Here is a 27,179-nt window from a genome sequence, read left to right on the forward strand (position 1 = left end):
CAAAAAAAGTTCTACAGCATTGAAGGTCCCCAAGAACAGAGTGGCCTCCATCAATCTTAAATGGAAGAAGTATTGAACCACCAAAACTCTTCCTAGAGCTGGCTGCCCGGCTAAACTGAGCAATCGGGAGAGAAGTGTCTTGGTCAGGGTAGTGACCAAAAACTCGATGGTCACTCTGACAGAGATACAGAGTTTGTCTGTGGAGACCATAAAGTTCTGACGGAAGCCACTCCTCAGTGTTACGAATCTCATTGGCCTGGCAGTCTAGGGGGGATGGTAATGAGACCCATAACATAACTCATGCAAATTATAACAGTGAAAAAGTAACAGTGGGAACAAATAACCACAGACAACTTAAATCTACCGTCAAACACTCATGGTTCATTTTTAAACACACGGTAAAAGGGGGGGGGGGGGGGGGGGGGGGGCAGGAAAAGGGGCTGAGCTGGACCCAAGGAAAGAAACAAATATCCAAAAACACCACTAAACTAGACTAGCCTACTTCAAAACAGCTAACTAACTAACTAACCAAAATTACAGCGGGTGGTCCGCCCAGTTCTGACTAGTGTTCTTAGACAAAGTATTCCTACGGGTAATGTATGCCCATGAGCGACTTGGCTTGGTAGCCCCTTTTCCCACCATCATACAGTCAAACACCATAACCAAAACTCACAGGTGGGACAAAGTGACATGTCAGTGTAAAAACAAACGAGAGCTCAAAGAGAGAGAGAGAGAGAGAGTGAGATTGCGAGAGATTGAGACACAGAGAGATTCAAACACAAAGAGATCGAGCTCCTGAGAAAACAACTGACATGGTTTTTAAACCAAGGGAAAGGGAATGTGATAAGGTAAGGGAAAAGGAGCAGGTGTCTTCTAATTGATGACTGATTGGGGAATGATGATTGTCACCTGTGAGGGGAGAAGGAGAGAAAAGAAACACAGGATACACATACAGGATACTTGTATCCATAACACTCAGTAAAAGACACATGACAGCCCGCCTGGAGTTTGCCAAAGGGCACCTGAAGGATTCTCTGGTCTGATGAAACCAACATTGAACTCTTTGGCCTGAATGCAAAGCATCACGTCTGGAGGAAACCTGGCACCGACCCTACAGTAAAGCATGGTGGTGTCAGCATCATGCTGTGGGGATGTCTTTCAGCGGCAAGGACTGGGAGACTAGTCAGGATCAAGGGAAAGATGAATGGAGCAAAGTATAAAGAGATCATTGATAAAAACTGCTACAGAGGTGAACCTTCTACAGGTCAACGACCATAAGCACACAGCCAAGACAACGTAGGAGTGGCCAAGTCTCTGAATGTCCTTGAGTGGCCCAGCCAATGCCCGGATTTGAACCCATTGTGTATAGTGACGCTCCCCATCCAAGCTGACAGAGCTCGAGAGGATCTGCATAGAACAATTGGAGAAACTCCCCAAATACAGGCGTGCCAAGCTTGTAGTGTTATACCTAAGAAGACTCAAGGCTGTAATCGTTGTCAAAGGTGCTTCAACAAAGTACTGAGAAAAGGGCCTGAATAGTTATGTAAATATGATAATTTTTTTCAAAATATTGCACAATCCAGGTGTGCAAAGCTCTTAGAGACTTGCCCAGAAAGACTCACAGCTATAATCGCTGCCAAAGGGGATTCTAACTGTAAATACCTATGTAAATGAGACATCTGTATTTCATTTTAAATAAATGTGCAAACATTTCTAAAAACATGTTTTCACTTCATCATTATGTGGTATTGTTTGTGGATAAATTTAATACATTTTTAATTCAGGCTGTAACCCAACAAAATGTGGAATAAGTCAAGGGGTATGAATACTTTATGTAGGCGCTGTATGTTCCTTGTCTGTTTCAGGGGGGTGGCTCACAGTGCCATGGGCCGTGTCTAGTCGCTTGTCTCCTCAACATCTCTGAAGTCCGCAGGAAAGACCTAGTAGAAACAGGGGCAGAGGCAGCCATAATTTACAGTACCAGTCAAAAGTTTGTACACACCTACTTATTCGAGGGTTTTTCTTTATTTGTACTCTTTTATACATTGTAGAACAGTAGTGAAGACATCAACACTATGAAATAACACATGTGGAATAATATAGTAACCAAAAAAGTGTTAAACAAATTTTAGATTCTTCAAAGTAGCCTTGATCACAGCTTTGCACACGCGTGCCATTCTCTCAACCAGCTTCATGAGGTAGTCACCTGGAAAAAAAGACCCTAAAAATTGTCAAAGACTCCAGCCACCCTAGTCATGGACTGTTCTCTCTGCTACCGCACGGCAAACGGTACCGGAGCGCCAAGTCTAGTTCCATGAAACTTCTAAACAGCTTCTACCCCCAAGCCTTAAGACTCCTGAACATATAATCAAATGGCTACCCAGACTATTTGCATTGCCCCCCTCTTTTACGCCACTGCTACTCTCTGTTATTATCTATGCATAGTCACTTTAATAACTCAACCTACATGTACATATTACCTCAATTACCTCGACTAACCGGTGCCCCCGCACATTGACTCTGTACAGGTACCCCCTGTATATAGTCTCGCTATTGTTATTTTACTGGTGCTCTTTAACTACTTGTTACTTTTATTTCTTATTCTTATCGTTTCAATTAACTGGTGTGCCTTGTTAAAAGTTAATTTGTGGAATTTCTTTCCTTTTTAATGCGTTAAATCTTTTTTGGTTACTACATGATTCCATATGTGTTATTTCATAGTTTTGATGACTTCACTATTATTCTACAATGTACAAAATAGTAATTGGTGATCTGATATGGATCACCAATATCTACATTTCCCAACAGACATGATCGTGGAGATGGATGGATATGAATTCCTAGACACAATAAAATGATAGCACATACCTTATCCCAACTGTAGGAGTTGTCAGTGTGTTTCTGTTGCAGGGGAGGCAGTGTTGTCCCTCTGTGAGCAGGCCTGTGGGCTGATTGACATGAGTGCCCATGCAGTGGGCCATCCAAAAATGGGCATTATGCCCAGAAGGACTATGCAAAGGAAGCTAGAGCCATATGCATACGCTTTAAGGCTTTCTCTCATCTCAGTATACTTTCATCATACTGTATACAGGTATACAGCGCATTCGAAAATATATTTACATAATTTAGCAGCTACTTTTTGTCTAGAGCAACTAGACTATCCATACTAGTCCCCCATGGGAATTGAACCCACAACCCTGGCATTGTAAGCGCCATGCTCTACCAACTGAGCTACACTGTATTCAGACCCCTTACATTTTTCCACCATTTCTTACGTTGCAGCCTTATTCTAAAATGGATTTAAAAAATACAAATCCTCATCAATCTACAAACAGTACCACATAATGACAAAGTGAAAAAAGGCTTTTATAAATGTGCAAACATTTCTAAAAAACATGTTTTGCTTTATCATTATGGGGTATTGTGTGTAGATTGATGAGGGGGAAAAAAACTCAAATTAATCCATTTATAAAAATAAGGCTGTAACGTAACAAAATTTTGAAAAAGTAAAGGGGTCTGAATATCTTCTGTATGTACTGTACGTTGTGAGACTTCTCTTGTGGTGGTGTATGTATGTAAGGTATGTGTGCTAACCCATCTTCTCACCCTGTACAGCGGTGGCTGCTGGACTGACTGAGTGGGTAAGTGGCACCAGTGCTTTCTTTTTTGGCTGGGCAGACTCACCTCAGCATTGAGGCCTGGTGAGACGCAAGGAGATGGGCTGGTTCAGGAAGAATCCAGACACGTGAACCATCCAACCCGATGTTGGGCTCCTGCCACAGAGACAATACAGCCTCAGAGATTAGCACCGGCTTAGGGCTAATATTGACATGTCATTGGCTGAAATGTGAGGTGATTTTGAGGAGGATCAGGTTCCATTTGCAATTTTAATTCTAAAGAGACAGTCCCTCAGTTCCCCCACATTAAAGTCTTATGAAGCACGGGACAGGGAGATTGTACCCAGAGTGTAACCACTAATTGGGCACATTTGAAAATAGACCCATCTCTGTACTATTTAGTTTGCACCATTTTGTGACCTTTTGTTTGATTTGTGACCTTTCACCTCACCATTGACATGCAGGCGTGGGAGATAGTCCCTAGACCATCAACTGTAACATCACCATTGATACCCAGGACCTGGCTCTTGGGCGCAACAACGCCATGGCGATCAGGGGGCCTACCAGGGGTGCTCTTTCACATAATGGTTCCGTGGAGATTTCCTGCAATGTGAAGAGCATAAAGGGGAACTCCCCTAACCAGATTGGGGGGCGAGCCGTGGCCAACCTACAATATTGGCGGGCAGCCGTGCTTCCACACCCCGGCATCTCTTATCACAGCCAGGGTGGCAGAGCTGGCAGGACAGCAGGGGTGGCCACTAAGAGCACGACAATGGAAGGGCCCCCCCCCCATGAGTGCAGGGGCCTGGCAGAGTGAGCTTTGTCACTGGACATTGCCGAGTTCTGAAAAGGCACAGGGTACACATGTAACTGTACAAAATGTTCCCACAAACCCTCAACGTTTTGTACCATTCAGGTTGATAGAACTTAGAATGTAATAGTACTTGCAAGCTGTTATCTGAAAGGTTTACAGCGTATGAATTGCACAAATGCATGACTATTAGCAACCGTTTTGAATCAGTGGCCTCTGGATTTGATGTAGCATATCTGAACAAAGATATTGTACAGAGAATCTAATTTAGTGTGGTGATCATGGCCCAATTATCGATTTAAAGTTGAGGCAAGATTTTTGTGTAAATTATTGAATGACGTCAATGGGAGACTTGCACAAAAACTTTTGTTAATAGTGCACATCTCAAGTCCCGGCTTTGATGCGCCTGTACTGCTCTCAATGGTGCATCTGTAGAAGTTTGTGAGGATACATTGTACGGCATGGTCCTACAGTCAACCAGGCCGGTTCTGGCCACCTTCAGACAAACCTGAACACTGTTTGATATAGTATAGTCCTTCACCGAGACGTGCTTAAACACAAAGACATTTGTCCTGTCTTTTTACATGTTATTGCCTTCCCGATTGAATTTAATATTGCCGGGTGATGTTGATGGCTTACCCGTAAAGTGGTCAAGGTCAGGGTTAAGTGAAGGGGTGGTGCTTTTGTTTTTTACCTTTATTGACCTAGGCTAGTCAGTTAATGGCTGCCTACCCCGGTCAAACCCTAACCCAGACGAAAATGGGCCAATTGTGCGCCGCCTTATGTGACTTGCAATCACAGCCAGGTTGTGATACAGCCTGGAATCAAACCAGGGTCTGTACAGACACCTCTTGCACTGAGATGCAGTGCCTTAGACCACTGTGCCACTCGGGAGCGCAGTGGTCAAGATAATTTATTCTACTGTCCACCACTTTGGAATTTGGGCGATGCTCAGGCTATTTCCTGTTTGGAATAAATAAGGCACTGTGTTTACAGATGGGTCCTGGATAATTTACTGTAATCAGGTGTACATCGCTTTCTGTCAGAGACTATTTTTATCATCCAAGATGCAAGTTCGTAATATCCTAGAGCATGTACAGTGCCTTCAGAAAGTATCCACACCCCCTTGACTTCTTCCAAATGTTGTTGTGTTACGTTGTGTGTTAAAATGTATTACATTGTGATACCCCATAATGTCGAAGTGGAATTATTATATTTTTTTTAAATAAAAAAAAACAACAAATTAATAAAAAATATACAGCTGAAATATATTGAGTCAATAAGTGTTCAAACCTTTTGTTATGGGAAGCCTAAATAAGGTAAGGAGTAAAACCTGTTTAAGAAGTCATAATAAGTTGCATGGACTCACTCAGTGGGCAATAATAGTGTTTAACATGATTTTTGAATGACTACCTCATTTCTGTACCCAACACATAGAATTATCTGTAAGGTCACTCAGCCGAGCAGTGAATTTCAATCACAGATTCAACCACAAAGACCAGGGAGGGTTGCCAATGCCTCGCAAAGAAGGGCATGTATTGGTAGATGGGTAAAAAAATCAGACATCGAATATCACTTTGAGCATGGTGAAGTTATTCAAATCAAAATATATTGGTCACATACACGTGTTTAGCAGATGTTATTGCGGGTGTAACGAAATGCTTGTGTTTCTAGCTACGACAGTGCAGTAATATCTGACAATTTCACAACATATACCCAGTACACACTAATCTAAGTAAAGGAATGATGAATTAAGAATATATAAATATATAAATAAACGAGCAATGTCAGAGCGGTATACATTAAGATACAGTTGAATTGAATACAGTATCTACAGTACATATGAGATGAGTAATACAAGATATGTAAACATTATTAAAGCGATTAGTGTTCCATTTATTAAAGTGGCCAGTGATTTCAAGTCTATGTATATACAGTGCCTTGTGAAAGTAATCGGCCCCCTTGAACTTTGCGACCTTTTGCCACATTTCAGGCTTCAAACATAAAGATATAAAACTGTATTTTTTTGTGAAGAATCAACAACAAGTGGGACACAATCATGAAGTGGAACGACATTTATTGGATATTTCAAACTTTTTTAACAAATCAAAAATTGGGCGTGCAAAATTATTCAGCCCCTTTACTTTCAGTGCAGCAAACTCTCTCCAGAAGTTCAGTGAGGATCTCTGAATGATCCAATGTTGACCTAAATGACTAATGATGATAAATACAATCCACCTGTGTGTAATCAAGTCTCCGTATAAATGCACCTGCACTGTGATAGTCTCAGAGGTCCGTTAAAAGCGCAGAGAGCATCATGAAGAACAAGGAACACACCAGGCAGGTCCGAGATACTGTTGTGAAGAAGTTTAAAGCCGGATTTGGTTACAAAAATATTTCCCAAGCTTTAAACATCCCAAGGAGCACTGTGCAAGCGATAATATTGAAATGGAAGGAGTATCAGACCACTGCAAATCTACCAAGACCTGGCCGTCCCTCTAAACTTTCAGCTCATACAAGGAGAAGACTGATCAGAGATGCAGCCAAGAGTCCCATGATCACTCTGGATGAACTGCAGAGATCTACAGCTGAGGTGGGAGACTCTGTCCATAGGACAACAATCAGTTGTATATTGCACAAATCTGGCCTTTATGGAAGAGTGGAAAGAAGAAAGCCATTTCTTAAAGATATCCATAAAAAGTGTTGTATAAAGTTTGCCACAAGCCACCTGGGAGACACACCAAACATGTGGAAGAAGGTGCTCTGGTCAGATGGCAACAACAAGACTTTTTGGCAACAATGCAAAACGTTATGTTTGGCATAAAAGCAACACAGCTGAACACACCATCCCCACTGTCAAACATGGTGGTGGCAGCATCATGGTTTGGGCCTGCTTTTCTTCAGCAGGGACAGGGAAGATGGTTAAAATTGATGGGAAGATGGATGGAGCCAAATACAGGACCATTCTGGAAGAAAACCTGATGGAGTCTGCAAAAGACCTGAGACTGGGACAGAGATTTGTCTTCCAACAAGACAATGATTCAAAACATAAAGCAAAATCTACAATGGAATGGTTCAAAAATAAACATATCCAGGTGTTAGAATGGCCAAGTCAAAGTCCAGACCTGAATCCAATCGAGAATCTGTGGAAAGAACTGAAAACTGCTGTTCACAAATGCTCTCCATCCAACCTCACTGAGCTCGAGCTGTTTTGCAAGGACGAATGGGAAAAAATTTCAGTCTCTCGATGTGCAAAACTGATAGAGACATACCCCAAGCGACTTACAGCTGTAATCGCAGCAAAAGGTGGCGCTACAAAGTATTAACTTAAGGGGGCTGAATAATTTTGCACGCCCAATTTTTCAGTTTTTGATTTGTTAAAAAAGTTTGAAATATCCAATAAATGTCGTTCCACTTCATAATTGTGTCCCACTTGTTGTTGATTCTTCACAAAAAAAATACAGTTTTATATCTTTATGTTTGAAGCCTGAAATGTGGCAAAAGGTCGCAAAGTTCAAGGGGGCCGAATACTTTCGCAAGGCACTGTAGGCAGCATCCTCTAGTGTGCTAGTGATATCTGTTTAACAGTCTGATAGCCTTGAGATAGAAGCTGTTTTGCAGTCTCTCGGTCCCAGCTTTGATGCACCAATACTGCCCTCACCTTCTGGATGATAGTGGGGTGAACAGGCAGTGGCTTGGGTGGTTGTTATCCTTGATGATCTTTTTGGCCTTCCTCTGGCATTGGGTGATGTCGGTGTCCTGGAGGACAGGAAGGTTGACCCCGGTAGACTGGGAAGACTGCACCACCCTCTGGAGAGCCCTGAGGTTGCTGGTGGTGCAGTTGCCGTACCATGAGGTGATACAGCCTGACAGGACGCTCTCAATTGTACATCTGTAAAAGTTTGTGAGAGTTTTAGGTGCCAAGACAAATTTCTTCAGCCTCCAGAGGTTGAAGAGGCGCTGTTGCGCCTTCTCCACCACACTGTCTGTGTGGGTGGACCATTTCAGCTTGTCAGTGATGTGTATGTCGAGGAACTTGAAGATTTCCACCTTCTCCACTGTGGTCCCGTCGATGTGGACATTGAATTGTTATTTTACCTGAAATGCACAAGGTCATCTACTCCAACAATATATCTTCTTATCTTCTTCCGCTAGCAGAACCCCTCGACAACATTCCGCTGAAAAGGCGAAATTCAAAAATATTTTTTAGAAATATGTAACTTTCATACATTCACAAGTGCAATACACCAAATTAAAGCTCAACGTCTTGTTAATCTACCCATCGTGTCCAATTTCAAAAAGGCTTTACAGTGAAAGCACAACATATGATTATGTTAGGTCAGAGCCTAGTCACAAAAACACATACATCTATTTTCCAGCCAAAGAGAGGAGTCACAAAAAGCAGAAATAGAGATAAAGTTAATCACTAACCTTTGATGATCTTCACCAGATGGCACTCATAAGACTTCATGTTACACAATACATGTATGTTTTGTTTGATAAAGTGCATATTTATATCCAAAAATCTCAGTTTACATAGGCGCGTTACGTTCAGTAATGTTTTGCTTCCAAAACATCCGGTGATTTTGCAGAGAGCCACATCAATTTACATAAAAAGTCATCGGAAAATGTAATATAAGGTACAAGTGTTATGCACAGAATTAGAGATATACTTCTCCTTAATGCAACCGCGGTGTCAGATTTTTACAAAAAAAATACGGAAAAAGCAAAAAGCAAAAAAGCAATAATCTGAGTACAGCGCTCAGACAACAAAACAAGCCATACAGATATCCGCCATGTTGGAGTCAACAGAAGTCAGAAATAGCATTATAAATATTCACATACCTTTGATGAGCTTCATCAAAATGCACTCCCAGGAATCGCATTTCCACAATAAATGTTTGATTTGTTCGATAAAGTCCATCATTTATGTCCAAATACCTCCTTTTGATAGCGCGTTCAGTTCACAAATCCACTCACGACGCGCATGTTTCATAGAAACATGTCAAACGATGTATAGAATCAATCTTTAGGATGTTTTTATCATAAATCTCCAATAATTTTCCAACCTTTGTCTGTAGAAATGCAATGGAACAGAACTAAATCTCAGGTGGGTGCGCGTGACCAGCTCATGCCACTCTGGCAGGCCTCTGACTCATTCAGCTCCCATTCCCCCCTCCTTCACAGTAGAAGCATCAAACAAGGTTCTAAAGACTGTTGACATCTAGCGGAAGCCTTAGAATGTGCAATATGACCCCATAGACACTGTATATTTGATAGGAAATGAGTTGAAAAACTACAAACCTCAGATTTCCCACTTCCTGGATGGATTTTTCTCAGGTTGTCGTCTGCCATATGAGTTATGTTATACTCACAGACATCATTCAAACAGTTCTAGAAACTTCAGAGTGTTTTCTATCCAAATCTACTAATAATATGCATATATTAGCAACTGGGCCTGAGTAGCAGGCAGTTTAATCTGGGCACGCTTTTCATCAAAACGTGAAAATGCTGCCCCCTATCCCAAACAGGATATCCACACATAAAACGGTCAACCAAATCGTTTCTAGTCATCTCTCCTTCTTCCAGGATTTTTCATCTTTGAACTTATATGGTGATTGGCATCTACACTTTCATAGTATTACCACGACAACAGGCAAAACAGTTTGTTTTTCAATCACCCACGTGGGTATAACCAATGAGGAGATGGCACGTGGGTAACTGATTTCTATAAACCATTTTTTTATTTACCTTTATTTAACTAGGCAAGTCAGTATAGAACAAATTCGTATTTTTAAAGACGGCCTAGGAACAGTGGGTTAACTACCTGTTCAGGGGCAGAACGACAGATTTGTACCTTGTCAGCTCGGGGATTTGAACTTGCAACCTTCCGGTTACCTATGAGGAGATGGGTGAGTCAGGACTTGAAGGGCGATCTGCGTCAGAAATAGGAATGATTTCTATTTTTAGCCCTTGGCAACGCAGATGCACATTGGCGCGCGCGAGCAGTGTGGGTGTTGTCAGGGTATTAGAGCAGTCTAATCTTGGTTAACCCAAAAATAAAATCTGGAGGAATTTAGTGGCTGCATGATTAAGTTCTGGGTCCATACGTGTTAGAAATTGAGAGTTCTATTTTGTGAAGTCTCCTCCCTGAAATAATTTCTGGGTAACAATTAAGTACCTTATTGTGATTGTTTTCAATTAAAATTTTAAAAAATAAACAAAAATAGCTTCTTAGCAAAGGACAATTTCTAAAGCAAGAATTTTGCTAGGACTGTCTGGGTGGGAGTAGTCTGAGCGGGGAGGGGAAAACAGAAAATGTGCTGTTATTGGCAGAGAGGTTTTTATTGGTCTATTAACTAATATACCGCATGGTAATTTCACCAGGAAGGTCAAAACTCCATCCCACCAAAACAGGCTGAAAATTCAGGCGGTCTTTTCAAATAGCTCTTAGACAAAAAATACCTGATCATTTTCCGCATTGAGATTTAAAAGCAGTCCATAGACTGCTTACGAGGCAAAGAAACAAAACATCTGAATATATTATTATGTTTAAAGAGTTACTACCTTTAAATTCCCAGTAAAGGTGACACCAAACAAAGCCATGTGTGAAAATAGTCTCCAGTTAAAAGACTGCTCTGGAAGCATTTTAAGTGTTATACATGTAACATTTCTACCTGCAAATCATACATACAGTGCCTTGCGAAAGTATTCGGCCCCCTTGAACTTTGCGACCTTTTGCCACATTTCAGGCTTCAAACATAAAGATATAAAACTGTATTGTTTTGTGAAGAATCAACAACAAGTGGGACACAATCATGAAGTGGAATGAAATTATTCAGCCCCCCTAAGTTAATACTTTGTAGCGCCACCTTTTGCTGCGATTACAGCTGTAAGTCGCTTGGGGTATGTCTCTATCAGTTTTGCACATCGAGAGACTGACATTTTTTCCCATTCCTCCTTGCAAAACAGCTCGAGCTCAAGTGAGGTTGGATGGAGAGCATTTGTGAACAGCAGTTTTCAGTTCTTTCCACAGATTCTCGATTGGATTCAGGTCTGGACTTTGACTTGGCCATTCTAACACCTGGATATGTTTATTTTTGAACCATTCCATTGTAAATGTTGCTTTATGTTTTGGATCATTGTCTTGTTGGAAGACAAATCTCCGTCCCAGTCTCAGGTCTTTTGCAGACTCCATCAGGTTTTCTTCCAGAATGGTCCTGTATTTGGCTCCATCCATCTTCCCATCAATTTTAACCATCTTCCCTGTCCCTGCTGAAGAAAAGCAGGCCCAAACCATGATGCTGCCACCACCATGTTTGACAGTGGGGATGGTGTGTTCAGCTGTGTTGCTTTTACGCCAAACATAACGTTTTGCATTGTTGCCAAAAAGTTCAATTTTGGTTTCATCTGACCAGAGCACCTTCTTCCACATGTTTGGTGTGTCTCCCAGGTGGCTTGTGGCAAACTTTAAACAACACTTTTTATGGATATCTTTAAGAAATGGCTTTCTTCTTGCCACTCTTCCATAAAGGCCAGATTTGTGCAATAAACAACTGATTGTTGTCCTATGGACAGAGTCTCCCACCTCAGCTGTAGATCTCTGCAGTTCATCCAGAGTGATCATGGGCCTCTTGGCTGCATCTCTGATCAGTCTTCTCCTTGTATGAGCTGAAAGTTTAGAGGGACGGCCAGGTCTTGGTAGATTTGCAGTGGTCTGATACTCCTTCCATTTCAATATTATTGCTTGCACAGTGCTCCTTGGGATGTTTAAAGCTTGGGAAATCTTTTTGTATCCAAATCCGGCTTTAAACTTCTTCACAACAGTATCTCGGACCTGCCTGGTGTGTTCCTTGTTCTTCATGATGCTCTCTGCGCTTTTAACGGACCTCTGAGACTATCACAGTGCAGGTGCATTTATACGGAGACTTGATTACACACAGGTGGATTGTATTTATCATCATTAGTCATTTAGGTCAACATTGGATCATTCAGAGATCCTCACTGAACTTCTGGAGAGAGTTTGCTGCACTGAAAGTAAAGGGGCTGCATAATTTTGCACGCCCAATTTTTCAGTATTTGATTTGTTTAAAAAGTTTGAAATATCCAATAAATGTCGTTGCACTTCATGATTGTGTCCCACTTGTTGTTGATTCTTCACAAAAAAACACAGTTTTATATCTTTATGTTTGAAGCCTGAAATGTGGCAAAAGGTTGCAAAGTTCAAGGGGGCCGAATACTTTCGCAAGGCACTGTATCAGTAGTAATGAAGGAATAAAAATCCATTAGAGAAAAACTGTTGTGTGTAGGCTGCATATACCTGTTTTATGATTAGTTTGCATTTGCGAGGTATGCAACATTAGAAAAATATTCACATTCACGTTTCACAACAGTTTTTGTGACTAAAATGTTCAATATATTTCCTTGAACATCCTGTGTTGTGTGCTCATTCATTTCCCATTGATATGTTCTAGGCTATTCTGAGACCATAAGGAGCATCAGGTACTGTTGGAATGTCTACCAGTGGCATGTTCATCTTTTTATGAGAAATTACACTGAAAAAAAATATGTTTTTATAAAATATGAATAGCCCACACTTTAGATGAGGCCACACAAAAATACTTAACTAATTATTAGTACATGGTTTATAAGGAATTATATTAAATATCTTATAAATGGAGCAGTGAAAAATCAAACTATTTACTAACCCATTATAAACGCTTTATTGCGTGGAGTGATTATAAAGTTAAATATTGTGAGGAGGTATATATTTGTATTTGGTATTTGATATGGAATTGACCACAATTCTGTGCGAAAGTAATTTATATTTGCATGGACAGTATAACCGAAAGATTTAGGGGTTTATAGTAGTGCTCCTTTGCTATAGGACTTGGCTAAAAGTGGTAAATGGCCCAATGGAACCCATGAAGTTGTCCCAAAGGGGCAAACCCTGCCCACCCAGCAGATCAGACAAGCTAAATCAAGCGCACCTAAATTAATTGAAAGAAAACATTATGTTATTTTGACCCAGGTCTGTGTTTCATATACGTTTGAAAGCGCACAAGGAGATCTGAGAGTGTGAGTTACAGATTAATACAGTATCTAGGCATTCCAGAGAGAAAATTGGGTGTGTTGTACCCTTAATGTACCTTTATGTATCTGTAGCGTGGTTCGTTCTGCGTTGTGTACTTTTAATTAGGACACTGCCACAACTGGAGGTCTGCTGGTTGGATTGTTTTTATTTGCCCTGCACACTAAGAGATATTTTAGCCCTTGGCGCAGTCACAGCTCTCAGGCACCTTGCTAGCCGAAGGTCAGGCAAAATAGAATAATAAGAGGGTACGGAAATACAGATAAGCCGCGATGGGCCAAACCAAAATATACAAAACTTTTACAATCATGTCTATGTACAATATCGATATGAAAAAGTGTTTGTACACCAAAAAATAGCATTAGCTATGCTGTAATTAAATTTTTAAAAACACACAGAATTATTATTATTATTATCAAATTATTAACATCCCCTCTTGACCTGGCCAATTTGAATTGGTCCTTGTGTGCAACTTGGTGCATAATCTAGGGGAACAACATCACACTGCTAAATATGCACTATCATCTTAATGACGTTGTGTACTATTGTGGTTTGTCTGTACAGTTAACTTTAGGTATGAATTTTCCTTCAGTATTCTGTACTCATTTGCATTAGTGTTTATATGCATCTGTACGATCCCTCTTAGCGTGTGCACATTCATCCCTTTGTATCTTGTCCAGCTGAGCCTCTTAGTCACACAGCTAATGCAGCCATGCAGCTTCATCTCATCAGTACAGTACATTCTGCACGCACGCGCATGTGTACTCAAACACACACACGCGCACACACACACACACACACACACACACACACACACACACACACACACACACACACACACACACACACACACACACACACACACACCCTACCAGCCTTGGGCGCATCAGGCCCCAATGTAGGTCACGGCATAAGCCCAGGGGTGTCCTGGTCCTCCCAACACTCACACACACACTCATGTTGTACATGCACATGGATCCCTATTCTCATTTTTGATAATTTATCTTCCAACCCTACAGTATTCCCCGCACACTCATACATTAACACTCACTCCACACTTTGTTTTGAAAAACGACCTTATTCAATCTAAGCAACTATCACTCATGTCCCCATACATTAGCTTACTGTCAGAGGATAAAATTGGTCCAGATGATGTGTGGCTTCTGATGGCTTAGAACCAGTCAGTTGGGTGCTCTTACTAGAAGAACAACCACAAGTCTGAAGACTCATGCATTCCCCTCGGGTGAAGAAAAGACAACTAATTGACCATTAGATAGGTACTTTATTAATATCTCTCTCTCTCTCTGACCAACAGGCTTCTGAACAGCTTCTATCCCCAAGCCATACAACTGCCAAATAGCTAACATGTCTAAACGTCCTATGTGAGTTGACCCGTGTATTACATTTTTTTTGCACTGTCTCTATGCACACTCACAGGACTCTACACATTCACACACACTGGCACTCACACACACACACACACACACACACACACACACACACACACACACACACACACACACACACACACACACTTCATTTTCTCACACATTTGCATAACGAACACACACTCACAATCATCACAAACACTTCTGCCACTCTGTTTATCATATATTCCCGATGCCTATAGTCACCTTACCCCTATACATATCTACCTCTATCACTCCAGTATCCCTATATTATTTTTAGCACTACATTGATATTTTTTACTGCATTGTTTGAATGTAGAGCTTGCAAGAAGGGTGTTTCACTGTACTTGTGCACGTGACATTAAAACTCTCTCTCCCTCCCCTTTTCTCTCTCTCTCCATACCTCCCTCTTTATTAATCTCATTAAGCCTGGTGAGTCACTTCTGATAGCCCTAATGACTATAAATGCCATCATGCTAGATTCTAGGTTGACACTACCTTCTAAGCACTTTCTAGGAGGGTAGATAGTGTGGATTAGGGAGTCGCTGAGAGGACAGGCATTATGATAACATGGAATTGGTTGTCTGTTACTGTATTTTCAAACCATAAATATTCTGTAGATCAGGGATGTGCAACTCCAGTCTTCGGGGTCCTGATTGGTGTCACACTTTTGCCCCAGCCCCCATCCCCAGCCCCAGCTAACACACCTGGCTCCAACAATCAACTAATCATGATCTTCAGTTTAGAATACAATTAGTTTAATCAGCTGTGTTCACTAGGGATGGGGAAAAAGTGTGACACCACTCCGGCCCCTGAGGACTTATATTGCCCCTCCCTGCTGCAGATACTATATTATATCATATCATTGCCCTATTTTGCCCATATCATTGCCCTTATTTTATAGCCCTTACATTTCTTTCTGATAATCTAATCACTATAAAAATGTCACTGTAATTATCAAATGTTTTAAGAGTTTTATGCATTTTAGTTCTTCAATAGACGCGGTATAGGATTCTTTTGACATGAGTTGCCTGGCAGCGTATCATCTGAGGGTCATGTGACGTGATACAGCCATAAAGGAGCTGGTTTCTTTACGTCAGTTTCTAATGTACTATTAATAATACTCCAGAGCAGAGTTCTATTTCTCTCTCTCTCTCTGCCCTGACAAATGCATAGATAAATGCGTCATTTGTGCATCTTCTATTGAATCATTCTACTCCACTGAAGACATTGGACTAATCCTTTCAAAAGAGGGGCACAACAAAGACCAATTCAGTCGGGACAGTGTAGCATATCTTCCTCGGCAGTACCCACAAGTCACACATTCCCGTTGAACCTTATAGTTTGTCAATTCAAGTATATGTATACCGTTGGTCAAATATCGCCTTGCTACATTCTCATGTAAAGTATTACGATTTTGAAGTACCTATGGAGGCAACTTTGAACTCTATCATGATCTCTCTCTTTAAAATAGTTCACAATGCGATGGCTATCCTCACCAGCCTTGCAGAAGCAGAACATGCCACCTATGAATTCAGCAGTCCCCAACCCCCACCCTGAACACATGTTATACATCCCCTGGGCACAGGCCGAGCATAACACTGAGACACAGCTGAGAGAGAGAGAGAGAGAGAGAGAGAGAGAGAGAGAGAGAGAGAGAGAGAGAGAGAGAGAGAGAGAGAGAGGAAGTATAAGTGAGCATCAGAGAAAAGGACAGAAATAGAGCGATTAAGGAGTTATTGCAGAGAGGCTAAGAGAAGAGAGAGAGAGAGAGGGAGAGAGATAAAGAGAGAGAGAGAGAGAGAGAAATTTTAGTGCACATTGGGTTTTTGCGAGAGCCTTTTAATTTAATCTCCATGGATATGAACCTCAAGTGGATTTTGTTTTCTCAGATTCCTAGTGGATTTCCCTGTTATTCCTCCCTGGATCTAAACAGCTGTTGAAGTCGTGAAGACCAAACCATGCCTCCTCTTCATTGAAACTTCAACATGGGCCCTTGACTGGGTTCCCTGACTGGATTTTATTTTATCTCTATTTTACCAAGTGGTCCCATTGAGATCAAAATACTTATTTTTCAAGGGAGACCTGGCCATTAAGGATGGTGCTATGTTGCACCCCCACTGATCACCACCACTGCATGCTCTACAGTGAAGATTCCTCCATGTGCTGTCTATACTGACATCCCTACTCATGGACAGCCACTGGCAGGGTAAGATGCTGCCATGATGGCTGCTTTAAATGAATGAACGTCATGCTGAAATGTCAGACTGCTTAGTGTGGCGCTGAATTACCACATTGTTGGTGTGTTATGCATGGCCTGAGAATTGTCATGGCGACTGACTGACAGATAGACAGATGACAATTGTGAGGTAGGGTTTGTGTAGCAGTAGCAAGGTCCACGATGTGTTAATGGACTGCACTTATGTAATAAGTAGTATAAACTGGATAAACCCAAAGGAGTATAAACCCCTTTGGGGTATAAACCTCAAAATGGCACTGTGCCAGGTAAATTACTGTAAATTACTGTTGAAACTTGAATGCGGGACTCAAATGCGGAATCTAATGGGTTTCCGTGCCAGCTGTGCACTTTAGGTGGAGCAACTTTCTTAGATTAGTGTACACACAGAGTATTGCTTCTGTTGGCACCTATCTAAACAAGTGTGCACACAGATCCAAAACGGGAATACAGAATTTTGAAAAGTGCGTAGCACGCATTATGTGATGTATACCTCCATGTTTCTTCCTGATGAGAAGGCTGTCTCATCCAATAGAAATGGGAGATAATGGGCAACAACAACAGCAGCAGCAGCCCTGAATAGGAGAGGACTCTTACTCAACAGTGGATGTGATGTGGCTCAGGGCAAGGGGATGGTCATTGTCCACAGACACATTTGCATGATTAGTCCATCAAGGCACACAATCGACTGTCTGGACAAGAGAGAATGCTAAATACATTTAGGTTGAGGTAATTAAGCTACATGTTTTAGATACAAACAGGCAAGTGCAACGAGAATATGATACACACAGTGAACAATATAAATACTCTCCGTCATAAATAAACTGTGGTAGTATGCATTCATTTTAGTTTAATTAAATCAAATAGTTTATGTAATCAAGTTGTTGTTTACACAATCAAGACATACGTTTGTGCTGCAGATAGCAATAGCCTGGGAACAAAGATAGCTAGCCCCGCTTTTACAGGCTTTTACAGGGGTACTCTAACATATCTAAAAATAAATGCTTTACACATGATGTCAAGGACAGTTCATTTTCAGCTGACGTCAGCAGAGGTTTTAATAACAACATGTTTGTATACTTTTTGTTTTGAACACCCTGCCGGCCCTTACTGCACATCCTTGCTTCACCCCTTTGAGTAGAAGTGAATTGTTACACAATTAGGGCCGCGCAATACGGATTTAAAATCCCATCTACATTTTATCAAACCTATGGGCGATTCATGTTTCAGTACCATTCAAAAGTTTGAACACACCAACTCATTCAAGTTTTTATTTTATTTTTTCAACATTGTAGATTAATAGTAAATACATCAAAACTATGAAATAACACATATGAAATCATGTAGTAATCAGAAAAGTGTTAAACAAATCAAAATATATTCAACGTAGCCACCCTTTGCCTTGATGACAGCTTTGCACACTCTTGACATTCTCTCAACCAGCTTCACCTGGAATGCTATTCCTACAGTCTTGAAGCAGTTCCCACATATGCTGAGCACTTGTTGGCTGCTTTTCCTTCATTCTGTGGTCCATCTCATCCCAAACCATCTCAATTGGGTTGAGGTCAGGTGACTGTGGAGGCCAGGTCATCTGATGCAGGACTCTATCACTCTCCTTCTTGGCCAAATAGCCCTTACACAGCCTGGAGGTGTGTTGGGTCATTGTCCTGGTAGCCATGCTGGTTAAGTGTGCCTTGAATTCTAATTAAATCACTGACAGTGTCACCAGCAAAGCACCCCCACACCATCACACCTCCTCCTCTATGCTTCACGTTGGGAACTACACATGCAGAGATTATCCGTTCACCTACTCTGCGTCTCACAAAGACACGGCGGTTGGAACCCAAAATCTCAAATCTGGACTCATCAGACCAAAGGATAGATTTCCACCAATATAATGTCCATTGCTCATGTTTCTTGGCCCAAGCAAGTCTCTTCTTCTTATCGGTGTGCTTTAGTAGTGGTTTCTTTGCAGCAAATCGACCATGAAGGCCTGATTCACGCAGTCTCCAGTTGATGTTGAGATGTGTCGGTTACTTGAACTATGTGAAGCATTTATTTGGGCTGCAATCTGAGGTGCATTTAACTCTAATGAGCTTACCTTCTGCAGCAGGGGTAACTCTGGGTCTTCCTTTCCTTCCTCATTTCATCATAGCTTTTGATGGTTATTGCGATTGCACTTGAAGAAACTTTGACAGCCCTTCATGTCTTAAAGTAATGATGGACTGTCGTTTCTCTTTGCTTATTTGATTGGCTCAAACGCATTAAGAAGGAAGGACATTTTAACAAGGCAAACTTGTCAATTGAAATGCATTTCAGGTAACTACCTCATGAAGCTGGTTGAGAGAATGCCAAGAGTGTGCAAAGCTGTCATCAAGGCAAAGGGTGGCAACTTTGAAGAATTATATTGAGATGTTTAATTTTTTTTTAGTTACTACATTCTTCTATGTGTTATTTCATAGTTTTGATGTCTTCAATGTAGAAAATAGTCACACAAAAACCAACCTGGAACGACAAGGTGTGTCCAAACTTTTGACAGGTACTGTATATATCTGATATTTTTTGGGGCTATTCTCTAAATAAGCAATGTTGTACAATTAAAGGTCAAATACACTGCATTTCAAACAGTCAGCAATAATTAATTCAGGGCTTGTGAAGTTATAGCTTGGCTAAATTTAAGCCTTCCACAACCTTAAGACCCATTACTAATTTTGTTATTTTATTAAAATAGTTTAAGCTGCTTTTTTTGTGCAAAATCACTGATCTGGCTTTCATGTCTTTTTGTTACAAACTGAACTAGAACCATGCATAATGCACATGCAGCAGGCATTAAGCTATAGAAAATTAACACGTCTCATCAACAATCTCTCAAGCCAGTGATTAGCCAGCTAACCTTTGTATTTCAACTTTAGCCAATTTGGATCTATTTGCTAGCTAACAAGGTTGAACAGTTGAATTGTTATGAACACACCATTCTGTCTCTCTCCAACGGTTTGAAAAGCATGTTAGCCTGTCCACTTTGTTAAGATGTTGAAATCAAGTGGCCTACCTAATTTCTCAGAATGAGAACGAGTTGCCAATTCCTTATATAGTTGTGCTTTATGCTTATTGCACATTTATAAAACTCAGACGTGTTAGCTAGTATAACCAGTGCTTAATTTGTAAATCAGGTGCCGGAGCAAAATGTGAGCACGAGAGGATAGTGACCTAGGGAGCTCTGAGGTACTGGAATGCATGAGAAAACAAATCACTTTTATAGTAAAGCATTACATTACATATACTGCCTGGGGCGGCAGGGTAACCAAGTGGTTAGAGCGTTAGACTAGTAACCGAAACGGTTGCAAGACCAAGTTCCCAAGCTGACAAGGTACAAATCTGTTGTTTTGCCCCTGAGGCAGTTAACCCACTGTTCCTAGGCCATCATTGAAAATAAGAATTTGTTCTTAACTTACTTGCATAGTTAAATAAAGGTAAAATAAATAAACATGCATATCATTGCATGTTCACAGTGGCATAGAGCAGTAGAGTTTGGGCCCTTACGGAAGTTGCACATATGGAGAAAATATTTTGAGGCCTAGGGTACGGAAAGAGCCCAGGCCTCTTTCCAGAGCTCCGACTTTCGACCTGAAGATCACTGACGTCATGATTGGACCTTGTTTCTTTCCAGACTTCCCAGTTGTCATGATAGCACCATAATAAAAACGACCTTGTCTTGAATTCATCAATAGCCCAGGCCTAGATTTTTGCAGGCACATATTGTAGGCTACAACACGGGGAGGAAATTATAGTCCTAAAAATGATATCCAGCTTCACTGACTCACCCAATGATGCGCAGGTCACTCGTTGGTGATGGCCGATGTGCTCGTGCTAAAAGCCTCTCTCTCTCGTTTTACTTTGTAAAACAATAGGCCTATTTGAAAATGTATCAAATATTTTGCTAGCCTACAGCAGACAGATTAGAGTCCTCTCATTTCGACAGGAGCCATTTGCTGTCCAACCTGTGTTTTTGCAGCTATAGTATTTCAAGTATTGCCAAAGGCCTGTTTTGTCTGCATGCTGTTTGTTCAGTGACAGATTTGCCACGTGTTTCCAACTGTAGGCTATGCCTTGTTAGTGGGCTACACTCCAGAGCTAGGAGTTATTAATATTTTCTTTAGCTGATCCTCTGTGGCTAAATGATATGCTTTCTCATGGTGCTGCAGCTCCGGAGGTCTACGTCACCGGCCTTCTAGGCGTCACTGGACTGGATCATTACCACCAACCCCGGACTCTCTTGTCTCATGACGCACACCTGGTTCCCATTCCCTCTGATTAGTATTTAAAAAAAATAAAAAATTATTTAACCTTTATTTAACCAGGTAGGCTAGTTGAGAACAAGTTCTCATTTACAACTGCGACCTGGCCAAGATAAAGCAAAGCAGTGTGAACAGACAGCACAGAGTTACACATGAAGTAAACAATTAACAAGTCAATAACACAGTAGAAAAAAGAAAAAAAGAGTCTATATACATTGTATGCAAAAGGTATGAGGAGGTAGGCGAATAATTAAAATGTTGCAGATTAAAACTGGAGTGATAAATGATCAGATGGTCATGTACAGGTAGAGATACTGGTGTGCAAAAGAGCAGAAAAGTAAATAAATATAAACAGTATGGGGATGAGGTAGGTAAAATTGGGTGGGCTATTTACCGATAGACTATGTACAGCTGCAGCGATCGGTTAGCTGCTCAGATAGCAGATGTTTGAAGTTGGTGAGGGAGATAAAAGTCTCCAACTTCAGCGATTTTTGCAATTCGTTCCAGTCACAGGCAGCAGAGAACTGGAATGAAAGGTGGCCAAATGAGGTGTTGGCTTTAGGGATGATCAGTGAGATACGCCTGCTGGAGCGAGTGCTACGGGTGGGTGTTGCCATCGTGACCAGTGAACTGAGATAAGGCGGAGCTTTACCTAGCATGGACTTGTAGATGACCTGGAGCCAGTGGGTCTGGCGACGAATATGTAGTCGAGGGCCGGCCGACTAGAGCATTCAGGTCGCAGTGGTGGGTGGTATAAGGTGCTTTAGTAACAAAACGGATGGCGCTGTGATAAACTGCATCCAGTTAGCTGAGTAGAATATTGGAAGCTATTTTGTAGATGACATCGCCGAAGTCGAGGATCGGTAGGATAGTCAGTTTTACTAGGGTAAGTTTGGCGGCTCTAGTGAAGGAGGCTTTGTGGCGGAAAAGCATGCATTTGGCTTTACTAGCGTTTAAGAGCAGTTGGAGGCCACGGAAGGAGTGTTGTATGGCATTGAAGCTTGTTTGGAGGTTAGATAGCACAGTGTCCAAGGAAGGGCCGGAAGTATACGAATGGTGTCGTCTGCGTAGAGGTGGATCAGAGAATCCCCCGCAGCAAGAGCAACATCATTGTTATATACAGAGAAAAGAGTCGGCCCGATAATTGAACCCTGTGGCACCCCCATAGAGACTGCCAGAGGACCGGACAACATGCCCTCTGATTTGACACACTGTGTATATACAGTTGAAGTCGGAATTGTACATAAACCTTAGCCAAATACACTCAGTTTTTCACAATTCCTCACATTTAATCCTAGTAAAAAAGTTGCTGTTTTAGGTCAGCTAGGATCACCACTTTATTTTAAGGATGTGAAATGTCAGAATAATAGTAGAGAGAATGATTTATTTCAGCTTTTATTTCTTTCATCACATTCCCAGTGGGTCAGAAGTTTACATACACTCAATTAGTGGTAGCATTACCTTGCTCGCACATGATTTTTCAGTTCTGCCAACAAATGTTCTATAGGATTCATGAGGTCATGAGGAGGTCATGACCTTGTGATGGCCACTCCAATACCTTGACTTTGTTGTCCTTAAGCCATTTTGCCACAACTTCTGAAGTATGCTTGGGGTCATTGTCCAGTTGGAAGACCAATTTGCGACCAAGCTTTAACTTCCTAACTGATGTCTTGAGATGTTTCTTCAATATATCCACATAATTTCCATTCCTTATGAATCCATCTATTTTGTGAAGTGCACCAGTCCCTCCTGATTTCTTTTGATTTTCCCATGATGTCAAGCAAAGAGGCACTGAGTTTGAAGGTAGGCTTTGAAATACATCCACAGGTACACCTCCAATTGTCTCAAATTATGTCAATCAGCCTATCAGAAGCTTCTAAAACCATGACATAATTTTCTGGAATTTTCCAAGCTGTTTAAAGGCACAGTCAACTTAGTGTATGTAAACTTCTGACCCACTGGAATTGTGATACAGTGATACAGTGATGCAGTTATATTTTTACGTGTTCATGACAAACGCTATTTTGGGTAGTGAAATAACCCCCCCCATTTCGTATTCTTGTGCCTGCCAGAGTTTTGTGTTGCTTCATTTGTGTGATAAGACACATTTTTGTGCGACTTTATTCATAGGAAAATACTTTTTTGGGGGGGAAAACTTCGGAACAATCGTTTGAAGGTTATTATAGCAATGCATGATGGACAATGGTGTTATACATTGCCATTTTCTGTGTCCCATATTTATTTATATATTTAAAATAATATGTGTAAACAACCCAATATTGTTAATTAACCAGGTTGTCACCGAAATAATTATATTGTAATTGTAGCCTTATTGTTGTTGCCATTTTTTTGTAATGCCTATGCTGTTTTCTATTCTTATTTTTGCTTAATACTTTGGGTTACTGGTGCACTTGTTGCCAGAAAGGCCCCTTTTTGTGTGTAGTCAACAGTAGGCCTACACGATTTTCTTCATAACGCATTTCATATTTCATGGAGTCTACATTACACAATATTCTTCATAATGCATTTAGTCCAAACCACCACTTTTTCATGTACATGACACCATTTCTTTCATAATCCATTTTATACAAGGCTGTGTTCCCAGATTGGAGAAAAAATACAGATTTTTCTGTTGTGTTTTGTGGTATCGATGAGGGCATTTGATTAGGGATTGATTAGGGATTGGGGATAAACATTTTTGATGGGAGATTATAATACACACCACACACAAATGCACACAAACACTTATACCCATAATACACACACTCACTTTGTTTGCATTCAACTCTCCAACTCTTTACTTTTGTATGGATTATTATTTGTAAAATATTTTTATCTAGTTGTCATGTATTCATTATCTTTAACTGGTTAAATGTCTGTAGTTTGCATGTTTTAGTAATAATTAAGATGGTTAAATAGCCGTACATTTCTGCTTGATTTAGATTTTGGTATATTTGGCATTTTTATACATATTTTGCATTTCCTCTGAAGAAAGAAATAATTATGTTTAATGTCAGCAGCAATTTCCATTGTGAAATGCTCAGTCTGAAGCCTTTCGGATATTGGTTTCACAGCCAATAATAATTATACAAGTTATATCAGCTTAAAGGGGGTTTATTTACAACCTAAGATTTTGGGAATAGGGTTATAAGAGAGTCTGACATATAATCACTAACTTGAGTTCAGTCTTCGCCAATGAGAAGCAAGAGAGGCCCAGCTTTGTCCTTCATGACTGGGAAAGGCCTCCATTCTAGTCCGTAGGAAATCCTACATCCCTCTCATTAGATCAGAACAGGATGGATCAACAGTGATTCATATTACTGATTTGGATCCTAAAAAAGGGATAGTTGTGTTTTGCACATTATTTGTCTACCTATATGATGTGGATCATTGTCAGGTTACTTGATATATAAGCTTCAGTAACAAAAGAACACCATAGTTGTAATAACACTTTGAACAGGTTGTTAGTAAATGTGTATAATGTGTTTGTTTTGGGTCCACACTGGTAAGTTAACTTATGGAAATGTCTAGTCACAGAGGATTTTCTTCTGACTAACTGGTCAGGGCAAAGCACTTTCCATTCAGCTTCAGGCAACTTTGATGTAAGGCTTGATCATACCTGCAGTGACTACTTCTATCTGTCACGCCCATAGTTGCTTATCCATTGTTCACTAGATATATCAATGTAATTACACCCAACACAATGTTGAAAAACAGAATGCTTCCCACCACTAGATCACTTAACTAGACGTGAGCTGGACGTGAGCCCAACACTGCCAACAATATAGCAGAAGAAAGTAAATGATAGATACGACCATAATAATCACCATGAAATGGCCTTGGAAGTGCCATTAGTGTAAGCTAACATAATTCATTATTTTACATTAACCTGTTACACTGCATTGGTATGGCTTAATAGATCGTAGACCAGCCTTGTTATAATTGCAAATACCATGCAGTTGCACCAGGGGAATTTAAACCAAACATATATATTTTTTTGCAGGTCTTCTGTTTCCCCACATTTGTTGATTAATTCATTTCCCACCATGAAAATGTATCCATTCCCATTCCCAAATCAAATACCTTTCTCAACACCACAAAAAAAACTGAAATATAGCTTTTTTTCCAATCTGGCAACCCTCTGATATAGCACCAGTATCCCAAAGTATTAAGTGAAAACAAGCATAGAAAACAGCATTGACTTTAATAATAAATAAAACATAAGACTACTATGATATTGTAGTGACCCTCAAAGACAACTGTGTGTTATGAATTATGCTGTTAGTTTGTTGTGTTGCAATTACCAGTACCCAGTGTTCGCGGGCTCCAACATTTTATTTTATTTTTTGTTTCACCTTTATTTAACCAGGTAGGCCAGTTGAGAACAAGTTCTCATTTACAACTGCGACCTGGCTAAGATAAAGAAAAGCTATGCGACAAAAACAACAACACAGAGTTACACATAAACAAAAGTACAGTCAATAAGACAAAAGAAAAATAGAAAAATAGAAAAATCTATTAACAGTGTGTGCAAATGTAGAAGAGTACGGAGGTAAGCAATATATAGGCCATAGAGGCGAAAATAATTACAATTTAGCATTAATACTGGAGGGATAGATGTGCAGATGACGATGTGCAAGTAGAGATACTGGGGTGCAAAAGAGCAAGAGGGTAAAGTAATAATATGGGGATGAGGTAGTCGGGTGTGCTATTTACAGATTGGCTGTGTACAGGTACAGTGATCAGTAAGCTGCTCTGACAGCTGATGCTTAACATTAGAGAGGGAGATATAAGACTCCAGCTTTAGAGATTTTTGCAATTTGTTTGGGGGTTGGAAGGGGGGTGGAGCACTGCATGTTTAAGACCATGCTTAGCCATTGTTCTCTCTCCTTGCGTATTTTCATACACAAAAAAGCACAATCTGCTGAAACACTTTTGTACATATGTGCACAAATTGAGTCTGAGATTGTTTTGTTCCATAAGGAAATACATGATGAAGTGCAACGCTGGAGAGATAAGAGTTGCAGGCTCATTCATGTCTATCAGAGTAGAGAGATGGAGAGAGATCGTAGAAAGTGAATCTTGTTCCAGTTCTGAGAGACACAGGCACGCACGCTTCTCACACAGCCACGGCCAGCCGTTGGTCTCTAACATACAGTAGGTTACAATGTTGTGCAAGCCATAAGCCTGGACCGGCCCAACCAGAACCAACTCGTACACTATCATGCCCGGCCCTGATAAGCACTGTCATGAGTATGACAGTCTTTGGCTAAAAGGCTGCTAACAGTACGTGCCACCCCAATGCCGCGCAACAAACTGAGCATTAATTTTCCAAGATCAATGCTCATTGACAGGCAACTCTTGTTTTAGTAGTGTATGCTCTAAGTGCAATTATTATTAGTATTATTTTTTAATTGAACCTTTATTTAATTATAGTTTTTGAGCCATAAAAAGGGTATCGTTGTAAAAACGTCTCTATTACAGTAAAAGAATGTCTCAATGTGTTTTGGTGTCCATATGGCCGATTCTGTTGGAGCAAACCTCAAATGCAAATAGCTAGTTGAAACCTCTTGTCAGAGAGGAAGATGTGATCTCTCTCAACTTTGTTGGCGAGAGAGGCAGGGAGAGGGGCTTGGTGTGTGTGTAAACCATAGAGGAAGAGGCAAAGCGAGAGGTTTCACACTTGCTAAAATCTGTCCAAAATAACCACATAAAAACAC

The 27,179-nt window shown here is 40.7% G+C and overlaps 1 protein-coding gene across 2 annotated transcripts in view; it reads left to right on the forward strand.

The window, feature by feature from the left end:
* Window positions 1–16,626: 16,626 nt before the first annotated feature.
* LOC110519980 (nck-associated protein 5) overlaps window positions 16,627–27,179 on the forward strand; it is a 136,666-nt gene continuing 126,113 nt past the window's right edge. For both annotated transcript variants that reach the window (XM_021596914.2, XM_021596915.2), the window contains exon 1: window positions 16,627–17,137. The gene's annotated coding sequence lies outside the window, so the exon portion shown is untranslated. The remainder of the gene's footprint in view (window positions 17,138–27,179) is intronic.

The sequence above is a fragment of the Oncorhynchus mykiss genome, chromosome 3 (assembly GCF_013265735.2).
Source record: "Oncorhynchus mykiss isolate Arlee chromosome 3, USDA_OmykA_1.1, whole genome shotgun sequence".
NCBI classification, from domain to species: Eukaryota; Metazoa; Chordata; class Actinopteri; order Salmoniformes; family Salmonidae; genus Oncorhynchus; species Oncorhynchus mykiss.